Genomic DNA, 13,376 nt, shown 5'->3' with positions numbered 1-13,376 from the left:
CCTTCTTATTGACAGTTCTGATCATAATCTTCCTAGTTACCCATCCTGCCCTCTTTCTTCCTGCCTGATCCTGTAAGTGCCATCCTGTTATTAGAAAGGAATGGCCAAGAAAAACAAACATCGACTCCTCTAACGTAACTGTTATTCATTGTCCACGTTGTAGAACTGCTGGCTATCGAACTAGATAAGTAATTTCTGACAAGCATAGTCAAACCATAATACAACTAGCAAAAAAAAAGAATAGCCTGAGTGATTTTGCTTCCTTACCAATGACATCCCAGTCTAGCTTCATTCCTACCACTTTCTAGACTTAAGGTTACTCAAGTGCTTAATGGCTCCTAGTTTTTTGGCATTCATATCCAATCCAGAGATGCTCCCTGCTTCTTCAATCTCTCCCTATAATCATTCAACATAAGCAAAAATCTTACAGCAATTCTTTTCTTACTCATTTTGACCCAAACACCTCAAGATTCCCCTGGAGTCTTCATCCTTGCTACAGTAAGCTTAAAAATACCCAGATTTGTTCCTGGCCTTTGGTTAGTGGACTTTGACAGTTTGAAATCACCCTTGCTTTCTAGCAACAGACAAATGTTCCAAAGACATCCTGAATTTCCTGCCTGGACATGGCAATCAGCTTTGATTTAAGAAGGTCTAGTTCTTTTGGTGTGTGAACATGAACATATAAAAAAGGAAGAAGAAGAAAAGAAAACCTGGGCAATAGAAACACACAGGAAAGTTAATCGTGATCAAAACTGCTGCTGTTGGAACTATTACTGCCACTGAGGCCACTTCGTGGATGGAATGCCTATTTTCTTTTAAACTTGTGAGTTTCCTTGAGCCCTTCTAATATGGCTGGTTTTCTTGATACATCCAAGATTCTTCAATTACATGGTTATTATGTACTAAGACTTTCTCTGACATGGACTTTTGGAGGTTTAAGGCTGACTGATCACCCACTGTCTTCCACCTCAAGTTCTCAACAACCGGGAGAAACAGTGGGACAAAAATCAGTCTTTATAAAAAAAAAATATGTTATAGAAAGCATTCTGTGGTCAGAAGTGGTCTTCATGAAGTGAACTGGCTGACACACACTAAATAAATGACAGTCATTATCCTAAACAGGAGGTCCTAAACTCTGGGTCCCAACCACAAAGGAAAAGAAAGTGTAGAGAAAGAGGAATGCAAGTAAGGAAGAAAAGAGAAGGGATTGGAAGGGAGGAAAAGGAGAGTAAGAACCAAGGAGAGCTATTTCTTTGTAATGTAAAGATGGGTCAATAATATTAACTGGGTTGTCACAACTGGGATGAAATCAGACACTGTAAAGTGCAAGGCAGATGTAAAAGCTCATAAATAGCTGCTGACATGATCATTATTCAGAGAACAATTTTGAGCATTCATCTGAACATAGTTATCATCTTTCCTCTTCAGGATCAATGTTTACAACCAGGAATTCCAAGCACAAGAATATAACACTCAATCATCAATATGTATTGTCCTACAGCCCTTCAGGAAAAAAATAATAATAATAAAGTTGACATTTTTAAACTTTTCCAGTCTTGTCAGATGAAAATTAGTTCACTACTTTTATTATCAATTCTCTTGTGGATTTAATTCTTTTGTGAGAATTTTGCTTATAGACATCAACAGCCTAATAGTTCTGCACTTGTTTTAGGGTTTGTTTTGTTTTGTCTTTTTGTAAAAATGAATTGCCCCTGCTGCCCACTCTCATTCCACCAATGAAAAATAACTAGTTGAACACTTTGATATTTCCTTCCATTTTATATGATTATAGAAATTTATCAGGGGTGGTGGTGGTGGTGGCAGGTTTTTTTTTTTCACTATTATTATTGATTTCCCATACTTGGAAGTGAAAATGTAGCTCCATTTTAAATCATTGCCTCTTTTCCTAACCACACACATGCACATTTTCCCACTAGCCCAATACAGATCTACATAATTTTGGTCATTTCAGGGTTCATTTTACTATGACTTAGTAAATATAATTGAAAGTTAAGTAATCTAAAAAAAAAATGTGTCTTCTCCTTTCCTGTGTAACATTTTGATTTCCATAGGGAAAAAAAAATGGTAACTGTCTTGTGTCTTATTTTCCTAGTTTAGTTGTCACTGCTTTTTCCCAAAAACTGCCCAAAGTGTGATCATTTCTCTATTTTCAAATTCTTAAAGTAGCTAGTCTCCAAGCTTTGTGCTGCTGTATTCTGAATTGGCTGCTCTCTGGGTCTGCTGCTATTGTCATGGGATTTCCCTTCCATATCATCCTGGAATTCCCTTCACCAACTACCTCTTTCTTGGCTTCCTCATTCTGATTAAACACATTTTCAATGAGTTAATTGTGAAAGTGTGCATGGAAGATTACATATGTTAGACTCTGTACATCCCCAAATCCTAATTTTATTCTTGCACTTGCTTGATTATTTGACTGGATTCAGATTTCCAGGGTAAAAATATTTTTTTTCCCAGAATTGTTTAAGGTCTTGCTACATTGTCTTCTAATTTCTAGCATTGTCATGAGAAATCCAATGTTTTTGTGAATTGTTAATCTATCATTTGCAATTTACCCAGTGGCCTCTGGTAGGGTAATAAGACTGGGATTTTTTTTTTTTTTCAGAGTGGGTGGGTAATCCAGGCCTCAGAATCTTAAAGCTTTCCTGTTGGGCTGGTCAGAATTTCCAGAGAAGACTCTTGTAGGATATAAGATCAGTATGCAAAAAATCAATTGTATTTTACGAACTAGCAATGAATAATCTCAAATAACATTAAGACAACAGTAGAGTCAAAAAGAATAATTTATTTAGGAATAAATATAATCACAGACATGCAAGACTTTCACACTGAACTCCTTTAGATATTTATTTTTCCTAACCCTAAAATTATTTTTCCTGTGTGATTTCACTATCATTAATATAAATATTGGTGCTATTGTTTGAATGTTAAATATCCACTAAGGATCCATGCATTAAAAGCTTGGTCTTCAGAGTAGTAGAATCATTAAGAGTTAGGCTCCAGTGAGAGGTCCTTAAGTCATTAGTGCCCTTTATGGGCACTCTTTCACTCTTTCTTTTGCTTTCTGGTTGATGAAGCAAGTGGTTTTGCTCTGCCACAGATTTCCACCATGAAGGAATGCTTCACCTGATATTCAAAGCAATAGGGTCCGCCAGTCAGGAATGCGAACTTTACAAACTATGAACCAAAATAAATCTTTTTTTTACTTATAAGTTGATCAACTCAGGCATTTTGTTACACTGATGGAAAGTTGACTCATACAAAATTGGCATATATAATGTAAGCTAAATCAGCACCATGTGACTGTCACTGAAAACAATTAGGCCATAAAATATTACAGTATCCCTTTTACTTCCATTCTTTAAAGAATTCCAGTATTGAAAGTTCTTACAAAATCTAAAGGTGAGAAAAGGAACACAAATCCTTATCTTACGTTCTAAGCATGGTTTGACTTTGAAATGATTCTAGAAGTCACCACATGGGACCAAACCACAAGGAATGCATGTGAACTTCATAATATGTAGCCTTACCTCACAGGGTATTTCAGGGACTGGTTAAAGGCTCAGAAAGAATTAGCCTAGAGCCGCCCCCCCCCCCCGCGCCTGCAAGGAAGGTGGAACTTCGACCACCGACAGAACAGGCCCAGTGACCCACAGAGGGGCAGAGCCGGCACCCACATCTGCAAGGTAGGCAGACCTGCTACCGACCGGCAGAACAGGCCCAGCGGCCTGCCGGCATAGTAGGCACATTGCCGCAACTGGAGGAGGGGCCCGTACCTGCGAGGGAGACTTTGCAACTATACAAGAGCAATATAAATATATAGAGGGAAAATTCAATAACACAACAGTTTCACCAAGCAGAAAGAAACGCGAACAGTATGAAAAGTCAAGGAAAGAAAGGACCACAAGCAATGCAGGTCAACTCAACGTTAGAAGAGGTAATATCTGCAGCAGATGGAATGCCAGATAAAGAATTGAGGATATACATGCTTCAGATGATCTGGAATCTCAAGGAAGACATCAGTCAGCAAAATCAGACAATGAAAGATCACTTCAACAATGAATTACATAAACAAATCCAAGAAACAAAAGATCAACTATACAGGGAGATAGAGGTTGTAAAAAACAAACAAAAATACTAGAAATGCAGGAAGCAATAAACCAACTTAAAAACTCAATTGAGAATACTACCAGCAGAGTAGAACACTTAGAAGATAGAACATCAGACAATGAAGACAAAGTATTTCAACTTGAAAAGAACATAGACAGCTCAGCAAGACTGTTAAGAAACCATGAGCAGAACATCCAAGAAATATGGGATAACATAAAGAGACCAAATTTAAGAGTCATTGGGTTACAGGAAGGTATAGAGGTCCAAACCAAAGGAATGAGCAATCTATTCAATGAAATAATACGAGAAAACTTCCCAGACTTGAAGAATGAGACAGAACCCCAAATCCTAGAAGCCTATAGGACACTGAATGTGCACAATCATAAGAGATCCACACCTAGACACATTATAATGAAGGTGCCCAACATACAGAATAAGGAGAGAATTTTAAAAGCTACAAGAGAAAGGAAGCAGATTACATTTAGGGGTAAACCAATCAGGATAACAGCTGATCTTTCAACACAGACTCTGAAAGCTAGAAGATCCTGGAATAACATATTTCAAACACTGAGAGAAAATGGGTTCCAATCAAGAATCATGTATCCAGTGAAATTAAGCTTCAGGATGTAAGATGAAATTAAAACCTTCCACGATAAACAAAAGTTAAAAGAATTAGCAGCTAGAAGACCATCTCTTCAAAACATCCTTGGCAAAACATTACAGGAAGAAGAAATGGAAAATAACAATGAAAACCAACAGTGGGAGGCAGTATAGTAAAGGGGGAAAAATAATCAAGAGGAAAACAAACCATGTTTAGTAACATAAATAAACAAATATGGCTGAAAGAACAACCCATATCTCAATAATAACCCTAAATGTTAATGGCTTAAACTCACCAATTAAGAGACACAGGCTAGTAGAATGGATCACAAAACAAGACCCAACAATATGCTGCCTACAGGAGACGCATTTGATAGGAAAAGACATACATAGACTGAAGGTGAAAGGTTGGGAAAAATCATATCACTCATATGGACTTCGGAAACAAGCAGGAGTGTCCATACTCATATCAAATAAAATAGATTTCAAGCCAAAGTTAATCAAAAGGGATAAAGAGGGACATTACATACTGCTCAAGGGAACCATACACCAACAAGACATAACAATCATAAATATATATGCCCCAAACAATGATGCAGGTATGTTCATCAAACAAATTCTTCTCAAGTTCAAGAGTCTAATAGACCACCATACAATAATCATGGGAGACTTCAACACACTTCTCTCACCACTGGACAGATCTTCCAAACAAAAGTTGAATAAGAAAACTATAGAACTCAATAGCACAATTAATAACCTAGACTTAATTGACATATATAGAATATACCACCCAACATCAAGCAGTTACACTTTTTTCTCAGCAGCACATGGATCCTTCTCAAAAATAGATAATATATTATGTCACAGGGCAACTCTTAGACAATATAAAGGAGTAGAGATAATACCATGCATCTTATCTGATCATAATGGAATGAAACTAAAAATCTTTACTCCTCACACTTCAGATAGAGCCCTAATATCCATAGTATACAAAGAATTCAAAATATTAGACAATAAGACAACAAATAACCCAATCAACAAATGGGCTAAGGACCTGAACAGACACTTGTCAGAGGAGGACATACAATCAATCAACAAGTACATGAAAAAATGCTCACCATCTCTAGCAGTCAGAGAAATACAAATCAAAACCACCCTAAGATACCATCTCACTCCAGTAAGATTGGCAGCCATTATGAAGTCAAACAACATCAAGTGCTGGCAAGGATGTAGGGAAAAGGGTACACTTGTACATTGCTGGTGGGACTGCAAATTGGTGTGGCCAATTTGGAAAGCAGTATGGAGATTTCTTGGAAAGCTGGGAATGGAACCACCATTTGACCCAGCTATTCCCCTTCTTGGTATATTCCCTAAAGACCTAAAAAGAGCATGCTACAGGGACACTGCTACATCAATGTTCATAGCAGCACAATTCACAATAGCAAGACTGGGGAACCAACCTAGATGCCCTTCAATAGACGAATGGATAAAAAAATGTGGCATTTATACACAATGGAGTACTACTCTGCATTTAAAAATGACAAAATCATAGAATTTGCAGGGAAATGGATGGCATTAGAACAGATTATGCTAAGTGAAGCTAGCCAATCCCTAAAAAACAAATGCCAAATGTTTTCTTTGATATAAGGAGAGTAACTAAGAACAGAGTTGGGAGCAAGAGCATGAGAAGAAGATTAACATTAAACAGAGGTGAGAAGTGGGAGGGAAAAGGAAAGAGAAGGGAAATTGCATGGAAATGGAAGGAGACCCTCATGGTTATATAAAATTATATACAAGAGGAAGTGAGGGGAAAGGGGAAAAAAAAGGGGGGAGAAATGAATTACAGTAGATGGGGTAGAGAGAGAAGATGGGAGGGGAGTGGGTGGGGGATAGTAGAGGATAGGAAAGGCAGCAGAATACAACAGACACTAGTATAGCAATATGTAAAACAGTGGATGTGTAACTGATGTGATGCTGCAATCTGTATATGGGGTAAAAATGGGAGTTCATAACCCACTTGAATCAAAGTGTGAAATATGATATGTCAAGAACTATGTAATGTTTTGAACAACCAACAATAAAAATTAAAGGAAAAAAAGAATAAAAAAATAAAAATACTATATTATATTAGGGGAAGAAGAATGGAATTTCATGCTAATGTGCCAAAGCTTTTGAACTCTAACTTCTATAAATGACTGAGAACTTACTCAAAGGCTAAGAATGGTATTCTTGGATTGCTCAACTGATAAGAGAGAGGAGAGACAGCTTTGTGATACAGACAAAACTTCACAATGAACTAAAAGAAGAAAGAAACTAGCTAAGTTAACTGTTACCTTAAATCACATCAATTCAGCTAAGCCTGAGGTCCTTCCATGACAGAATGAATGTCATATTTCTTACATAGACACAGGATCTTTGCATTCTTTTATAATGACACAACAGTTTTGCCTAACTGAAAGTTGCTAAGCCATCACCCATGGCAATAACGTCACAAATCAATTTGGTTTATCTGTCCAGAGTTCCTAATGCTTTCCTTTGTAATATATGAACTTCCTATAACCAAAGATTTATGAAATAGAACCATATGTGACCTCTATTCTTTCCTCAATTTTAGAACCCTATTCTACTAAAATAATTTTTTTAGAATTATTGGTTGAGAATTAACAGGCAAATCATGTTACATGGATATTTATGAAACATTTTTCACTTTGGTTAAATATCTACTTTCTTTCTTATTAAAGAATTCAGTATAAGGAAAATTTAAAAAAAAAGAATTAGCCTATTATCATCATCTTTACAACATGGTCCTCCTACACTGGAGCCTTCTACCTCCCTTCACTGTGTATTCTCCACTCCACTCAATCATTTGTTTTCCACGCATTTCTCATGTCATTTCTCTCCTGCAAAACATCCCACTGTGCTCAGTGATCATTGGGGTAAATGTAGGAGTCTTCACAATCTTACACCACCTCACACACCCAAAGAAAGCCTATCAAACACTAGACGAAAAGTCCACAGCAACCACAGAAATCTCCTCAATGATGTAAGAATCTCCCCAAGTCCCCAAGAACTCTAGGAGGATTTGCAATTAAAAGATTTTTGTCTGAGCTGAGCATGATGGTGCCCACCTATAATCCCAGTGACTCCGGAGAATCACAGGTTCAAGGCCAGCCTGGGCAAGTTGGCAAGACTCTGTCTCCAAGTTTAAAGGGGGCAGAGGCTGGGGATGTGGCTCAGTGGCAAAGGGCACCTGAGTTCAATCTCCAGTACCAGAAAGAAAAAAGGTTTTGTCTAAAATTCTCTCCACTATTTTTCTCCCCCACAACTCATCACATCTTACCTGTCTTCCAACATTCAAACCCATCTCTTTCAAAAAGCTTTCCAGATGTGTATTTCTCCTGTAATGTGACCGGTAGTTATGCTGTTAATAGTGACACTCAATGATGTCTTTCCTGATGTCTCTGTAAATTCTCAAGGTTAGGGTCTCAATTATTCATCTGTTTCTGGCACTGGAGTTAATATTTGGATATGTCCAATTCCTGGGCTTCACTGTGAAGCAATCCAGCAAGCCGTATAAACTATATCCACTTGTTTTTCCCCACATTTTTATTGGTGCGTTTCAGTTGTGTACACTGATGAGATTTACTGTTATATATTCACACATGCACACAACATGCAATATAACAATACAATTTGGCCAATATCACTTCCCAGCGCTTTCACTCTCCCTCCCCACCTCTCACCTATTGGTCCCTTTCCTCTACTGATTTCATCTTCAGAGATGTCTTTTCTATAGTGAAGGTGAAGTCCTCCATATTGGATACATGACCTGATTGATTTTTAGGAGATGTGTCCCCATCTTTCATTTCCCTTTCCTCTCCAGCTTCCCCAATGAGAGAAAACATACAACCCATGACCTTCTGAGTTTGATTTATTTCACTTAACATAATTGTCTCTAGTTTATTTTTTTTAAGTGCTGAGAAAACTCTGGGAGGCACTTCATATCCATGATTAGGGTTCAGACATATACACATATTTATGATTAACTACAGAGCAAACTGGAGGACATTTTGTGATGGGCTCTGTGACCCATTCACATGTGGAAATCTTAAGCCCCAGACCTCAGAATGTGATCTCAACTTGGAGACAGAGTCTTTATATTAGACACAGTCTAATCAGGTTAAAGAGATCATTAGTATGGGCCCTAATTCAAAATGACTCTTGTCCTACTAAAAAAGGGGAAATTTAGACACCAAGAAATAAAAAAGAGAAAAACAATGTGAAAGAAGAAAAGCCTGAAACAGATCTTTCCTTCTGGCCCTCAGAAACAGGCCCTCTCTGTTCACATATTGATTTCAGAGTTGGAGCCTGCAGAACTGTACAAAAATGAATTTATTTTATTTAAGCCACCTAGTCTATGGAACGTTTCACAGTAACCCTGCCAAACTAAAATAGGCCCAACACATGAATTTTTTTTTAGCCTATTTGGAAAAGTTAACGCTCTCCACTCACAATGGCTATTTTTTTAAAATTCCTTTCATCTTCATTAATAGTTCATACTACATCGAACAAGAAATGAAGCAGAAACTAAAAACTGCAAGTGATTACTTATCAGTATACACAAGTGACTTCAACTACCGGTCATTGGGGAAGCAAGTCTAACTTGAGAGGGAGCTGCCAATAATCATTCTGGATTACTTCCCTGAGGCAGCATCTTCTTACCATGAAGTCATGGACCCAATATGGAGGACTTCACCCTTCACTATTAGAAAAGACATCTCTAAAGATGTGGATTATATGGGAACAGGAAGTACAAAAGAGAATTATTAGAGAACTGGAGATAAAAACAAAAGCATAATCTAGGAAAGGCCAATGGTCACTGGTTCTGCTGTCACATTAGCCAAAGCATCAGCCAAAGGCTAATGTGTAACCTCAAAGAAGGTTTGTTTTCTCTGAGCAGACATTACAGCAGTCTCAACAGAAGTGCAAAAGAAAAAAAAAAGGGCCATTAGATGGTGTTCTTTTCAAAAATGAAAATTCTTACTAATTTCACAGTTGTGCATAACCAACAATCCAAAACAAAGACTTATGAAAAGAAAAATTATAACCCAATGTTGAAGAATTTGGGAGAAGGCAAAAGGGCCCTTGCTACCTTATCTGGAGACCATTTTTCCCTGAGAGTCTCTTGGACCAGACCCTCTCTTCTACTCCATTTTATGTTGCTATAACAGAATGCCTGAAAATGGGTGAAGAATAAAGTTTTATTTGGTTCATGGTTCTAGAGCCAGGGAGGTCCAAGGACATTCGTTTTAGAGCCTTGTGCTGCTTTGTTACATGGCAGAAAAGGAGAATGAGAATTGAGCATGTGTGAAAGAGTCAAGCACAAAGGACTGGACTCACTTAATAACAACCAACTAATACACTCCCATGCAAACTAGCCTGCTGCTGAGGAAAGAACATTACTTTTTCCTACAGAATTAATTACCACTTACAGGCTCCACCATCTTTTGATACTGTTATGTTGGGGACCAAATCTCAACATGAGTTTGAGTAGAGACAAATCATATTTAAACCATAACACCAACCTATATAAAAATAGATCCCAATTTTCAAATAGGATGTCTTTGAGTACTCCTTAGATTTAATCATGTAAATAAAAATAATTATGAGGTTCTGGGTCTTTGGGAACCAAAGATAATGAGGCAAGTACTACTGTAGGACCAGGACTAGAAGTACTATGACCCAAGAGAAGAACCAAACATTTCAAAATAGATTGTGTTTTTTGGTCAAAGAGAAAGGTAGTCTAAATGTTCTGAATGCAGTTTCAGTTGGCTGCAATATTGGCTTGGCCACCGACACAAATTGTATCCACCACCCCACCATATCTGGCCATGTGCCATTTCCTAAGTCACAGACTCTTCAAGGAAAGCTTGACTGTCCGTAATGATGCATCAGACACTTTGCAGAGGTTGTGAGCTTAGAGAAGCCAGCAAGATGAAGACACCTTCCTTCTAAGCTGCTAGGCAGAGAAAGGTTGCTAATGTTTTAGACAAGAACAGAGTTTCCAGGAAACCTAATGTAATTTAAATCACTTCTAAGATTTTGGACTGTAGTCTTGGGAAATGCTGGTCTAGTTGATTGGAGCCTTGATGGGAAGAAAGCAAATAGAAATTGCCTGTCAAGATCTATTATCATGAAAAGGAAAGCAGGACCATGATGCATCACTAAAATATTTGGGCTTTAGGTTATGTTTACAATGACAGGAAAGAAGGGCAAATCTCAGAAGATCCTGTAGGAAAGCGATGTCCTTCATATGATAGGACAGGGTAGGAAAAATGTGATTTACTCCAGCTGAGAGCAGTTCGAGGCAATTTAGTAAGGGGCTTTATTGGATTTCCATTGATTTTCATTAGTGAACAGAATGAATGAGTCTGATCTCATTTATATTTTGAGACTAAAGGGTATAAAGGGTAGGCCAGAAGGTGCAGACGCAAATATTTCTTTCCTTTTTTTTTTTTTATTTTTATTTTTTGGTACTAAGGAGTGAACCCCGAAGTGCTCTACCACAGAGCAACATCTTCAGGCCTTTTTATTTTGAGAGAGGGTCTCGTTAAGTTGTCCAGGTTGGCCCCAAACTTGCAAACATGAGCACAGGTTATTAAAAATGAGATCCTGGATATAGAAATTAAGTTATATCAGCACATATACAGAATTCCTGCTCAGAAAGAAAGACATGTTATTTTACAGAAGACCTAACAGATCTATGGGAGAAAATGTGCTTAAAAGGAAAACATATTTGTCAGAAATGGACCCAGGAGAGATGTTTACAAAAAGGAATGATGTGGGCTGGGGATGTGGCTCAAGTGGTAGCTCGCTCGCCTGGCATGCATGCGGCCCGGGTTCGATCCTCAGCACCACGTACAAACAAAGATGTTGTGTCCGCCAAAAACTAAAAAATAAATATTAAAAAAAAGGAATGATGTGATGGAAATTTTTTTAATTGGTTGCTCAAAACATTACAATGATCTTGACATATCATATATCATACATTTGATTCAAATTGGGGTATGAATTCTTATTTTTCCCACGTGTACAGATTGCAGGATCACACTGGTTATGGATGGAAATTTTTTACTGCATTAAATACTTTAGAGACTAATGGGAAATTGGAGAAATCTTGAGCCCTTAGATTTGAACAGATATGACTGGTTCTTAAGTCAACAGAATACTTCACTTCAGCGTCCTTGAGGGAAGAGAAATAGAGTTGATGTTTACTACATCCTAGTCTGGTCTATTGTGAAAGAGGAAACCCAAAAAACAACACCTGTGGAACAAAGTTTACTGTGGCCAGGTGATTTTCTTATTTGACCAACAAATGCATTTTTTTTCCAGTAACTTTATCCCATTTGCCAGGTATTTTCTAGGGTCCTTCTACTTCTACCTCATTTCCATTCCCATCCTCTTTCTAAAGTTTTACTACCCACTTAATGGGGCTTTAAAATTTTGAGTTGGTTATACTATCAGGTGTTGAGAGCCACAGCCGAAGGGGCCCCAGCAAACTTCTAGCTGCCAACTGATTGGCTCCTCTGTGGTGATGCTCATTGGGTTGTTTCCTGCCCTTTCAGACCACGGAGCTGTTCATTGGGGGACTTTTTTGGCTCCGCCCACAAACCCAGCCAATCAGCCTCAAGAGCAGGAGGAGTGGGGGAGGTTGAGAGGCTTGTGGGAAGCCGTGGTGGCAGTTGGGCTCTGAAGGTTTTCCTGAAGAGCTGTGTGGTTTGGCCTGTGTGTTCCAAAAATAAAGTTCGTTTCTTTTGACAAGTGGCTCCTGAATTGTGCCCAGCCAGACTGTGGCAATCAGTTTATCCATGGGAGTTTCAATACTAATAATTTGGCAAGTCAAGTAATAGTCTGCCATGGCAGCAAGTTCATTTGCTGATTTTTTTTTTTTTTTGTCAAAGGACACAGATGAATTTATGTTTCTCCTGGACCTTGAGGGCTAGCTAGTCACAGGAGCAGCTGTGGAGCAGTGCTGGGGGCCATGGGAAAGTCTACCACAGATTGGTTCAGTAATTCATAGTCAAGTGCCACTCACTTCATTTTGCCCATGGTGAGTGGTAAGGCTCATCAGAGAATGGGGCCCAGATAAAGGTCTAGGTGGTCAATCAAGCTCTGGTCACCGTATTTTCTGATGCATATACAACTTGGTAGTACCAGAGTATATTTGTCTCTAATTCTTGAAATTTCCAAGATTCTTTCTGGATGTAGATGAAAACTTGACAAAATTTCTGAGTAAATATCCCAGGGTCCAGGTGTTCTGCACAGATGTTGTAATTCTAGACACAGAATTCTCTTAATGAAGCCAGTATATCCAACATGGAGGGAAATAACTTGGCATAAACTATAGTTGCTGCCTGAGAAATGGATTCTTTTGAAGGAGTTTGGTCCCCAAAAGAGAGTGATAAGATTCCTTGGAGAAATGAACACATCTGTTTTGGTTTAGTTTGGGGAGATTTGTTGTTTTGGTTTGGGGAGTCGTAGAGGAAATTACTAGTGCTTGAAGCACAAGATAATAATACAGTGTCCCAACATCACTACAACTCCTGGAAACTACAGGAGAGAACTTTTGACCATGTTCACATTAT

The sequence above is a fragment of the Ictidomys tridecemlineatus genome, chromosome 12 (assembly GCF_052094955.1).
Source record: "Ictidomys tridecemlineatus isolate mIctTri1 chromosome 12, mIctTri1.hap1, whole genome shotgun sequence".
Classification (NCBI taxonomy): domain Eukaryota; kingdom Metazoa; phylum Chordata; class Mammalia; order Rodentia; family Sciuridae; genus Ictidomys; species Ictidomys tridecemlineatus.
The sequence above is the reverse complement of the archived record's forward strand: the minus strand, read 5'-3'. Positions refer to the sequence as shown.